General features: G+C 35.7%; 1 pseudogene across 1 annotated transcript; it reads right to left on the bottom strand.

Moving 5' to 3' along the window:
- Nucleotides 1-3,156: 3,156 nt before the first annotated feature.
- Nucleotides 3,157-7,479, bottom strand: LOC306663465 (peroxisomal membrane protein 11B-like; annotated as a pseudogene). The gene is made up of 2 exons: nt 7,429-7,479; nt 3,157-3,935 (listed from the first exon to the last, which is right to left on the bottom strand). The product of its transcript is annotated as a peroxisomal membrane protein 11B-like (transcript).
- Nucleotides 7,480-11,734: the final 4,255 nt, after the last annotated feature.

Below are 11,734 nucleotides of genomic sequence, written 5' to 3'. Positions count from 1 at the left end.
TTCATGGGTCTTCATCTTTTCTTTGTTGGGATGTTGCATTAATTTATTAACAGATATTAAAAATTCTACTGCATATTCCCCATCCTTCCATTAGCATGACACACAAGTCACTCTTCGATCTATTTCACTCTTCTTTCCTTCCTCTTCTCGGTACATATTAGTTATCTATTGTAGCATAACAAATTACCACAAACTTAGAAGTTTGAAGAAGTCCATGCATTTATTATCTCACAGTTTCTATGTATCAAGAGCTTGGTATAGTTTAGCCCTCTTGGGCTTTGGGTCTTGTAGGGATACAATCAAGGTACTGGCCAGAGGTAGGTTGTCATCTCAAGGCTGCTATATGAAAACAATTCACTTCCAAAGTCACTCAAGGTGTTGAGAATTCATTTCCTTACAGCTGTAGGACAAAGGGATTCATCTTCCTACTCTTGTTGGCTAGAGGCTTTCCCATACTGCTAGGTGGTGCTCACAGTGCTTTCCTATGTGGGCTTCTGCAGAGTAGCTTCTTATTTTAGCAAGCCAGCAAGGATAGTCTCCTAGCATGCTTGCTTACATGTAGAGGCTTACATAACAGGGCAGAATGACACCAGGGACCATCTATTACCTCACCAGTATTTTTTTAAAAAATTTTTGTCCACTAGTAGTAGATATACTAATAATGTACAATCATCATTGTCAGTACCTCTTGTGATTCAGATATAGGTAGTCAGTGGGCATTCTGAGATTTATTTTATTTTTTTTTTACTATTGAGAGAGTTCTGTCTGCATAGACAGGACGAGGAAGAAGAAGGGCATTTTAGCAAAAGAACAGGGGATGAGTGACAGGTAGAAGTACAAAGGAAAACAAGGTTTGAGCATATTAAGTTGGAAGTGCATTTGGGACAACATCATCATATATTCATGCCCTCTTTGCCTTAATTGAGACTGAACAATTTGTAGGCTGTAATCCTGAGCACTTTTGCAATATTATCTCTTTTAAAACAATGCTCCTCTGAGTTAGGTACTATTATTATTTGCTTTAATAAATGTTAAAGACAAGGAATGTGAGGCTCAACATAGATAACTAATTACCCAGAAGGTTATTTAATTAAATAAATACATTGTAGAATTATTACATAGCAATTAGGCTTGCTTTCTCACTTGTATTTGTCAGTTAGCAGTTAAATATATGGGTTTAGAACTTAGTGGAGAATATCTTAGTTGTATTCTATTGGTAAAAAAAAAAGTCACAGGTTCTGCAGATCATACAACGACATGAAGAACAGGAAATGAAGAACATGATGTGGAAAACTTCAAAGTTGGTTTGTCTTGTGGTTCTTATGTTCCATGTATATGGGATATCCAAGGATCTGTTTCACACATTGCTTCTGTACATGCTCTTCTCTTTATTTGGTTTGTCATTTCCATTCATATTTGCTAGGGAAAATCCCATTGATTCTGCAAAATAAAGTTCTGCTGCTTTTGAAAATAGATTTCACTGAACATTCCCTTGGGGGGAAAATGTATATCAACCATTGTTTTCTTTCATACATTTTACTTGTTTGTTCCCCTATCTTTTATCAAAATGCATCACAAAATTTGTCTGTCTGCTTTCTTACTTTTGTGAGATTCTAAGATGGAAAACCATCTTAATAATATATTTGCATTTTCAATATTGTGTGCAGAGTTTAACACCTAACAAGTTGGTTGAATGAATTAATAATTGCATAGCTTCACAGAAGAAGGAACTTTCTGAATAGCCCATGTGTTGACTGGTATAAAGAGCTTTTTTTCAAAAAAAGAACAACTCAGAATCATTAAGTCAGTGTAGTCTCCATTGGAAAAACAAGGGATCTTGTTTATATATGGTATCCCCTGCCTCTTCTTTTATGCAGGAACTATAAGGTTATATTTCTTATAAAACCCAAACAGATTACTTGGTCACCTTGAATGATAACAAGGTTTATCCTACCCTTATAAATAGAGTAGAACAATATGGGGGAAAAAATCCCTTAGCACAACCTACTCACAAAAGAATGTGAGAATCAGACTAAGCTCCCTGAAACAGCCATTTAATACAATTTAATTATTAGGTTATTTTGCAAATATTCACAAGGATAAGAGGGCACATCTTCTTTTCATACCAATGTAGATTCTTTCACAGTAACTGTTTTGAGATGTGAATATTTCAATGAGATAATAGGTATAGGAGTCACATTTATCTATTCAGGATTTCTTTTCAGGTTTTGTAGAAACATTTCCAGAGCATTCATTATGTTAAAGTCTGGTTTTCTATTTCTTAAGTACAGTGATAATATAACCATTTAAAAAAAAAAAAAAGAACCATGTGAAAACGCATGAGACATATTTTAAAGAATTAAATCTCTATTGTCAGAAAATGTTAATAATTACTATGTAATAACCATAAAAATCCATGGTTTCTTCTCTTGCTGCCTTGTTAATGTTTCTGACTATTTGATATCACACTTCTCCGATCAATGAAGATAAGCTTATCTGAATGATTATTGAAAAGGTTCTCCACCAATGGCATGAGCCTAATGAGACAGAGTATTTGTACAAGGCAGGCGAAGCAGATTGCACATACCCAGGCTGCAAGAAAAAACTGACATAGGATCCCTGGTAAGCTGGGCTCCCAAAAGCCCAGAAAGTTGCTCAGAGAAGGTCAACTCCTCTGATTTGTAGACACACTGCTTCTCAATTGAGAGGCTCCAACATGACTTCACATCCTGCTCTAGGAGGAACAAAGGCAGAGCATGGCTCCTTTTGGACATTCCCACTTATTTCAGGATGTTGCTTTCTCAGGACCTTCTGCCTGGGAATTACAAGCAAGAGGGATTCTGTCTTAATTCCTGGACAGGGGACTGAGAAGGTAAAAAAAAGATGCATAGAGACAGAATCTTAAATTGACCTAAGACAGACGAATTACATCAAGAGAGACTCAGAAAATGAAAGAGGAAAAGAACAAAATCTCAGGCATAGTTGGATATTAGAATCATTCTATTGACAAGTCATCTGCCCAAAGTTCCTCCCTTCACCCCAGAATCTCTGGATTTAACTTCAATCAAGGAGTAGAATTATGAGAATAGGGTCAGGGGTGCCATCTAACCAATTTACGTCCCCTCCTTATCCTGTAGCAGAATGTCAGGGCCTGAGTCACAGCCAGGGACAGATTAGGGTGACAATAGACAGGATGGAGAACATGAGATTGCAACGCCCCACAACCCCAGGGCCACAATGCTAGAGGTCTAATTTGTCCAGTGGAAGGAAGAGATCACAGGCATGTCTGACCACATCCAGCAGAAGAGGGAGATGACCACCAAGGACCCAAGTCAGGCAGGACTCAGAGTCGAAGCTCAGAACCAGTTGGGGCAGGCCTCTTCCTGGGGTCCCTGGTCCCCCAGATTCCTCCTGGAATCCCTCCTCTGAACTCTTCATTCACCAGCTACAAGCTGAAGACTTTTGTTCTATCAGTAAGCAAATCTCATAAGCATCAGAGCTCATATTCATGATGAGGGAAAACAGTACCTGAATAAACGCTGAACCCACTTCTCCAATCAACATGGGGAGCAAGGGCAGACTTTCCAGCCCATAGGACATCTTAACAGGTGAAGTACAAGGCTCAATTAAGGTGACGAACAGTGATGCAGAATCTCAGGACAATGTCTGATAGGTACACAATCCTTTTGACTGACTCAAGGGTGTCTGCTGAGTTACCTAAATTCAGAAGCTTTCTTCCAGTGTTCAGATGACCCTCCCGTTGTCTGTTTCTGTACCTCAGGACTGGACCCGTGCCTCTGCAGTGCGTGGCCAAGAAGGGATCAAGCACACTGGGCAGTCCTACACGGCCACTCCCAGTACTGAAGGGGACCCAGGCATTCACGACAGCAGCAGCGCCCCAGATCTTTCTTTGCAATAATAATTTTTAAAGATAACTATTCAGATTTTCAAAAAAAAAAAAAAGAGGGAAAGAGCTAGGTGAACCAAAGCCAATAAGAGATTTGTCCTCCTACAAATATCACCCCCAAATAGTAAAGATTCAAATCACAAATAACGCATTTATTGCACACTGATGTTATTTAAATATCATAACTTTTATCCATGTTGTACAAGTCTGCTATTTTTTTCACTTAAGGCCAAAGCTGTTTTAGACTAAAGGTCACAGTCCTTTTAAATAAAGGTAAGTAAATATTTTTATTGTCCTCAAAAATGTAGAAACAACTAATTATCAACATTAGCCTCTAATTAATGAAGTATTTAATTAAATTTTTCTAATTAGTTGTAGATATAAGTATCATGGAACTAGTGAATTAACTGACAATATCCTGTTTTAACATTGTTTTACAAAGCACTCATATTATTTTTTACTCAGGATTGTGTTATGGATTCCAAAGCACGTGGTCTTCTATTGGTTTAAAAAAAAAAAAACACACAAAATTTGTGATGCAGAATGATTACTTTTAATGTCTTTGAAATATTCTTTTAGATCAACTTTTTAATAGTTCATCAAGAAAAACTATGATACAACAAAATTTCCTAGCACTACAAAGTATGCAGTATTTATTTTAATAATCTCATTATTAATATTATGTTGTAATGATTATATGTTGTAACACACTTATTATGCCATTTTGCAGGATATTGGCTTTTTCTTTTAGAATTTATTCAGTACTTTGCTAGAAGACACAAGCAGAGTTAGTGTGCTGAACACAGCAAAGATTTGGGGTTAATATTCGTGTTTAACAGGAAAAAGGATTGTAGGTGAGTTTTACTTTTCTATTGTTTTATTTTGAAATATTCTATTTCTGTAATAAAATGCTACATTTTTCTTTTTAACAGTAGTTATCATTGAGTAATAAATGACTTTTATTTTTATGAATTTCTATAGTACTGAATTTGCCAGACTTTTTAATTCCTTTTAATTTGGAATAAGTATTTTAAGGAATAATATCAAATATATTTTAAAGATACATTATATACAAAAATAGATATAATTCTTGTCATTCAAAACAATTTAAATTTTGGTACTGCTAAATTTAAACACTGTTCAGATACAGGAGAAAAAGACTAGATTTGTTAATGTTTTTTAAATTAACTTTAGCAGTAAATCATAAACATCTTTCCATGTGAATGTTTATTTCTATAAAATTGGTTTTAATGGATTTGTGGTGAAGAAATAACAACTTATTTTAATAAATCCTTTAATTTTTTTTAAATTTTTCATTTGTAAAAATATTATTATGGTGAATTCCTGTTTGTAAATTCATATCATGTAGTGGGATTAATTCCCACATAGACAATTCTTGAATTAAAGGATTGGATATTTTCTTTAACTTTTTGACATGTGTTAGAATTTTAGAATAATTGCACCAAGGGACCCTCTCATTTTCATGAAAAGAGAGTACCTCTCTTCATGTGCAAATTTTAGCTTCTATATTAGAATGCAAACTTGTTGATTTTATATGCAGTGTTTCTTACCTTTAAAATCAGATTTTGATTATTATAGAAGTTAAGTATTTTTGTATGTCTTTTCTTGTTTCTTGGTATTTATATCTTTATATTAGCACCCCCTTTTCTAGGAGTGTTGCTTTTAATATATAAAGACCACTTTATATATTATTGAAAGTAATTTTTAGTCTATCAATCTTGTCATCAATAGTTTTTCCAATATTCTATTTACTTTTAGAATTTATTATGTTTATAAATGTAAATATTTAAAAATTATATAATAAAATCTGTCTACATTTTATGCTTAAGTAATTTTGCTATGTAATTTTTAAAAATTCATTTTATTTGGATCTTTGGTAATTGTCTCAATCTTCTTTCTGTTTACATGTTTTAACTTTTTGAATTGAATGCTTATAGGCTCACAGAAAGTTGCAAAGACAGTACAAAGATTTCCATGAATCCTTTAAAAAACTTCACTCAATGACAACATTCTATAGTATATAAACCAGTATTAAAACCAGTAAATTCACATTGGAACATAGTGGTAGTAGGCTATAGACTTTCATATTTTTTTAAATTAATTTTTATTGTAAACAAATGGGATGCATGTTGTTTCTGTTTGTACATGGAATAAAGGCATACTATTTGCATAATCATACATTCACATAGAGTAATGAGGTTTGATTCATTCTGTTATTTTTTCCTCCCCCCACACTTCCCACCCCTCTTTTCCCTCTATACAGTCCCTCCTTCCTCCATTCTTGCCCCCCTCCCATCCCCCATTATGTGTCATCATCAGATTATCAGTGAGATCATTCGTCTTTTGGATTTTTGAGATTGACTTATCTCACTTAGCATGATATTCTCCAATTTCATCCATTTGCCTGCAAATGCCATAATTTTATTATTCTTTATAGCTGAGTAATATTCCATTGTATATATATATATATATACCACAGTTTATTTATCATTCATCAATTGAAGGACATCTAGGTTGTTTCCACAATCTGGCTATTGTGAATTGAGCGGCTATGAACATTGTTGTGGCTGTATCTCTATAGTACACTGATTTTAAGTCCTTTGGGAATAGGCCAAGGAGTGGAATAGCTGGGTCAAATGGTGGTTCCATTCCCCATTCCCATTTTTCTACCGAATCTCCACACTGCTTTCCAGAGTGGCTGCACTAATTTGCAACCCCACCAACAATGTATGAGTGTACCTTTTTCCCCATATCCTCTCCAACACCTATTGTTGTTTGTATTTTTGATAATTGTCATTCTAATTGGGGTGAGATGGAATCTTAGTGTAGTTTTGATTTGCATTTCTCTTATTACTAAAGATGGTGAACATTTTTTCATGTTTGTTGATTGCTTGTAGATCTTCTTCTGTGAAGTGTCTGTTCATATCCTTAGCCCATTTGTTGATTTGGTTATTTGTATTCTTCATGTAGAGTTTTTTGAGTTCTTTATAGATTCTGGAAATTAGCAGTCTATCTGAAGTATGAGTGGCAAAGATATTCTCCCACTTTGTAGGCTCTCTCTTCGCATTGATAGTGTCCTTTGCTGAGAGAAAGCTATTTAGTTTGAGTCTATACCAGTTATTGATTCTTGCTTTTATTTCTTGTGCTATGGGAGTCCTGTTAAGGAAGTCTGATCCTAAGCCAACAAGTTGAAGATTTGGACCTACTTTTTCTTCTATAAGATGCAGGGTCTCTGGTCTGATTTCCAGGTCCTTGATACATTGTGAGTTGATTTTTGTGCAGTGTGAGAGATAAGGATTTAGTTTCATTCTGTTGCATATGAATTTCCAGTTTTTCCAGCACCATTTGTTGAAGAGGCTATCTTTTCTCCATTGCATATTTTTGGCACCTTTGTCTAGTATGAGAAAATTGTATTTATTTGGGTTTGTGTCCATGTCCTCTATTCTGTACCATTGATCTACCTGTCTATTTTGGTGCCAATACCATGCTGTTTTTGTTACTATTGCTTTGTAGTATAGTCGAAATTCTGGTATCGTGATATCCCGTTTCATTCTTCTTGCTAAGGATTGCTTTAGCTATTCTGGGGTTTTTTTATTCTTCCAGATGAATTTCATGATTGCTTGCTCTATTTCTGTAAGGTACATCATTGGAATTTTAATTGGAATTGCATTGAATCTATATAGCACTTTTGGTAGTATGGCCATTTTGACAATATTAATTCTGCCTATCCAAGAATATGAGAGATCTTTCCATCTTCTAAGGTCTTCCTCAATTTCTTTCTTCAATGTTTTGTAGTTTTCATTGTAGAGATCTTTTATCTCTTTGATTAGATTGATTCCCAAGTATTTTATTTTTTTGAGGCTATTGCAAATGGAGTTGTTTTCCTTATTTCCCTTTCAACTGTTTTGTTACTTGCATATAAAAATGCTTATATTTATGCGTGTTGATTTTACAGCCTGCTATTTTGCTGAATTCATTGATGAGGTCTAGAAGTTTTCTGGAGGAGGTTTTTGGATCCTATAAATATATAATCATGTCATCAGCAAATAATGACAGCTTAAGTTCCTCTTTTCCTATTCATATCCCTTTAATTTCTTTGGTCTGCCTAATTGCTCTGGCTGGAGTTTTGAGGACAATGTTGAATAGAAGTGGTGAAAGAGGACATCCCTGTCTTGTTCCCATTTTTAAAGGGAATGGTTTCAGTTTTTCTCCATTAAGAATGATGTTGGCCATGGGCTTAGCATAAATAGCCTTTATAATGTTCAGGTATGTTCCTACTATCCCTATTTTTTCTAGTGTTTTGAGCATGAAGGGGTGCTGTATTTTGTCAAACACTTTTTCTGTGTCAATTGAAATAACCATATGATTCTTATCCTTAAGTCTACTGACATGATGGATTACGTTTATTGATTTATGAATGTTGAACCATCCTTGCATTCCAGGAATGAACCCCACTTGATTGTGGTGCATAATTTTCTTAATATGTTTTTGGATACGGTTTGCCAAGATATTTTGTTAAGGATCTGTGCATCTATATTCATCAAGGATATTGGTCTAAAATTTTCTTTCCTTGATGTGTCTTTTCCTGGTTTGGGTATGAGGGTGATATTAGCTTCATAGAATGAGTTTGGTAGGGTACCCTCCTTTTCTATTTCCAGGAATACTTTGAGAAGTATTGGAATGAGTTCTTCTTTGAAGGTCTTGTAAAACTCAGCTGAGTATCCGTCTGGTCCTGGGCTTTTCTTGGATGGTAGATTTTTAATGGCTTCTTCTATTTCATTGCTTGATAATGATCTGTTTAAATTTGTGTATGTCTTCCTGCTTCAGTTTGGGAGTAGCATATGGCTCTAGAAATTTTCAGTGTCTTCGGTAGTTTCTATTTTGTTGGAATACAGATTTTCAAAGTAGTTTCTCATTATGTTCTGTATCTCAGTGGTGTCTGTCGTGATATTTCCTTTTTCATCACAAATTTTAGTAATTTGAGTTTTCTCTCTCCTCTTTGTTAGTGTGGCTAAGGGTTTGTCTATTTTGTTTACTTTCTCAAAGAACCAACTTTTTGTTATGGCAATTTTTTTGAATTGTTTCTTTTGTTTCAATTTCATTGATTTCAGCTCTGATTTTAATTATTTCCTGTCTTCTACTACTTTTGCTGTTATTCTGTTCTTCTTTTTCTAGCACTTTGAGCTGTAAAGATAGGTCATTTAGTTGTTGACTTTTCATTCTTTTCTGGAATGCGCTCCATGCAATGAATTTTCCTCTTAGTACTGCTTTCATAGTGTCCCCGAGATTTTGATATGTTGTATCATCATTCTCATTGACCTCTAACAATTTTTTTATCTCCTCCCTGATGTTTTTTGTTATCCATGTTTCATTCAATAGCATATTATTTAGTCTCCAGGTGTTGGAGTAATTTGTTTTTTATTTTGTCATTGATTTCTATTCTCAGTCCATTATGATCTGATAGAACACAAGGCAGTATCTCTACTTTTTTGCATTTCCTAAGGGCTGCTTTGTGGCATAACATATGGTCTGTTTTCGAGAAGGTTCCATGTGCTGCTGAGAAGAAAGTGAATCTGCTCGTTGATGGATGGAATATTCTATATATGTCTATTAAGTCTAGATTATTGATTGTGTTATTGAGTTCTATGGTTTCTTTGGTTGGTTTTTGTTTGGAAGATTATCTAGTGGTGACAGTGGTGCATTAAAGTCACCCAGAATTATTGTGTTGTGGTCTATGTGATTCCTGAAATTGAGAAGGATTTGTTTAATGTACAGGGATGCACCATTGTTTGGGGCATAAATATTTACTATTGTTATGTCTTCCTGATTTATGGTTCCCTTAAGCAATATGAAATGTCCTTCTTTATCCTTTCTGACTAACTTTGGCTCGAAGTCCACTTTATCTGATATAAGGATGGAAACCTCCGCTTTTTTACTGAGTCCATGTGCGTGGTAGGTTTTTTTCTCATCCTTTCACCTTTAGTCTGTGGATGTCTTTTTCTATGAGATGAGTCTCTTGCAGGCAGCATATTGCTGGGTCTTTCTTTTTAATCCATTCTGCCAGTCTATGTCTTTTGATTGATGAGTTTAGGCCATTAACTTTCAGGGTTATTATTGAGATATAATTTGTATTCCCAGTCATTTGGCTTATTTTTGGTTTTATCTTGGCTTGGTTTTTCCTTCGAGTGGTTTTTCTCTAAGGTAGTTCCTCCCTTTGCTGACCTCCATTGTTGTTTTTCATTTCCTCCTCATGGAATATTTTGTTGAGAACATTCTGTAGTGCAGGCTTTCTATTTGTAAATTCTTTTAACTTTTGTTTATCATGGAAGGATTTTATTTCATCTTCAAATCTGAAGTTTAGTTTTGCTGGGTATAGGATTCTTGGTTGGCAACCATGTTCTTTCAGAGCTTGAAATATGTTGGACCAGGCCCTTCTAGGTTTTAGAGTCTGGGTTGAGAAGTCGGCTGCTTTCTGTATTGGTCTCCGCCTATATGTAATCCGAAGCTTTTCTCTTGTGACCTTCAAAATCCTATCTTTATTTTGAACGTTAGGCATTTTCATTATAATGTGTCTTGGTGTGGATCTGTTGTGATTTTGTGCATTTGGTGTTCTCTAAGCCTCTTGTATTTGATTTTCCTTTTCATTCTTCAGGCTTGGGAAATTTTCTGATATTATTTCATTGAATAGGTTGTTCATTCCTTTGGTTTGTATTTCTGTGCCTTCCTCAATCCCAATAATTCTTAAATTTGGTCTTTTCATGACGTCCCATAGTTCTTGGAAATTCTGTTCATGATTTCTTACCATCTTCTCTGTTTGGTCATCTTTGTTTTCAAGATTCAATATTTTTCTTCATTGTCTGAGGTTCTGTCTTCCAAGTGGTCTAGTCTTTTGGTGATGCTTTCCATTGAGTTTTTTATTTTGTTTATTGTTTCCTTTATTTCAAGGATTTCCATTTGGGTTTTTTTGAGAATCTCTATCTCTTTGTTGAAATGAGCAACTGCTTCCTGCAGTTGCTCTTTCAGCTTATTGGTATTATCATTCATTGCCTGCATTTGCTCTCTTATCTCATCCTTTGCTTTGCACATCATCTTAATCATGTATAATCTGAAGTCCTTTTCTGACATTTCTTCTAACATACTGTCATTGGATTCTATTACTATAGAATCTAGATTTGTTTGGATCATTTTCTTCCCTTGTTTTTTCATGTTGTTCATGTATCTTCCCCTCTAGGAGTGCAGATCTGGGGTATTGCAGATTTTCCTCTATAGGCTTATAGTGGCCCTATAGGTTTCCAAAACCCTTTCTTTAATGGGAGATCAATATTAGCAGTGCCCAATTCAGACACTATGCAATCCTAGACCCAGTAGCCCCTGAAAATGAGCTTCAAGCCTCCAGCAGGCATCTCAGGATGGGTTTTGCCCCACCTAAAGATTGGAGCTACGACTTCCAGGATTATCCAAGATGGCTGCTCTGGCTTTAAAATGTGTTGGCAAATGGGGAGATCCAGCTCAGGGTGTGGCCATGGTCAGCAGGAGGTCCTGGAGGCGGGATGTGATTGGTCAGGCAGGCGTCCTGGAGGTCGGGTGTGTTTGGTGTGGTTGTGGGATCCTGGAGGTCAGTTGCAATCAGTCGGTCTGGGGTCCCGGTGATAGGGCACAGTCAGTTGGTCTGGAGGTCTTGGCGGCAGGGAGCAGTCAGTCGATGTGAAGGCCCCAGAGGCAGGGAGTGATTGGTGGGGCTGAGGGATCCTGGAGATGGGGCTCAGTCAGTCCGGTCAGGGGTCCTATGGGGCCTGGCTGTTGTCT

The sequence above is a fragment of the Sciurus vulgaris genome (genome assembly GCF_902686455.1).
Source record: "Sciurus vulgaris genome assembly, chromosome: 6".
NCBI classification, from domain to species: Eukaryota; Metazoa; Chordata; class Mammalia; order Rodentia; family Sciuridae; genus Sciurus; species Sciurus vulgaris.
The sequence above is the reverse complement of the archived record's forward strand: the minus strand, read 5'-3'. Positions and strand labels throughout refer to the sequence as shown.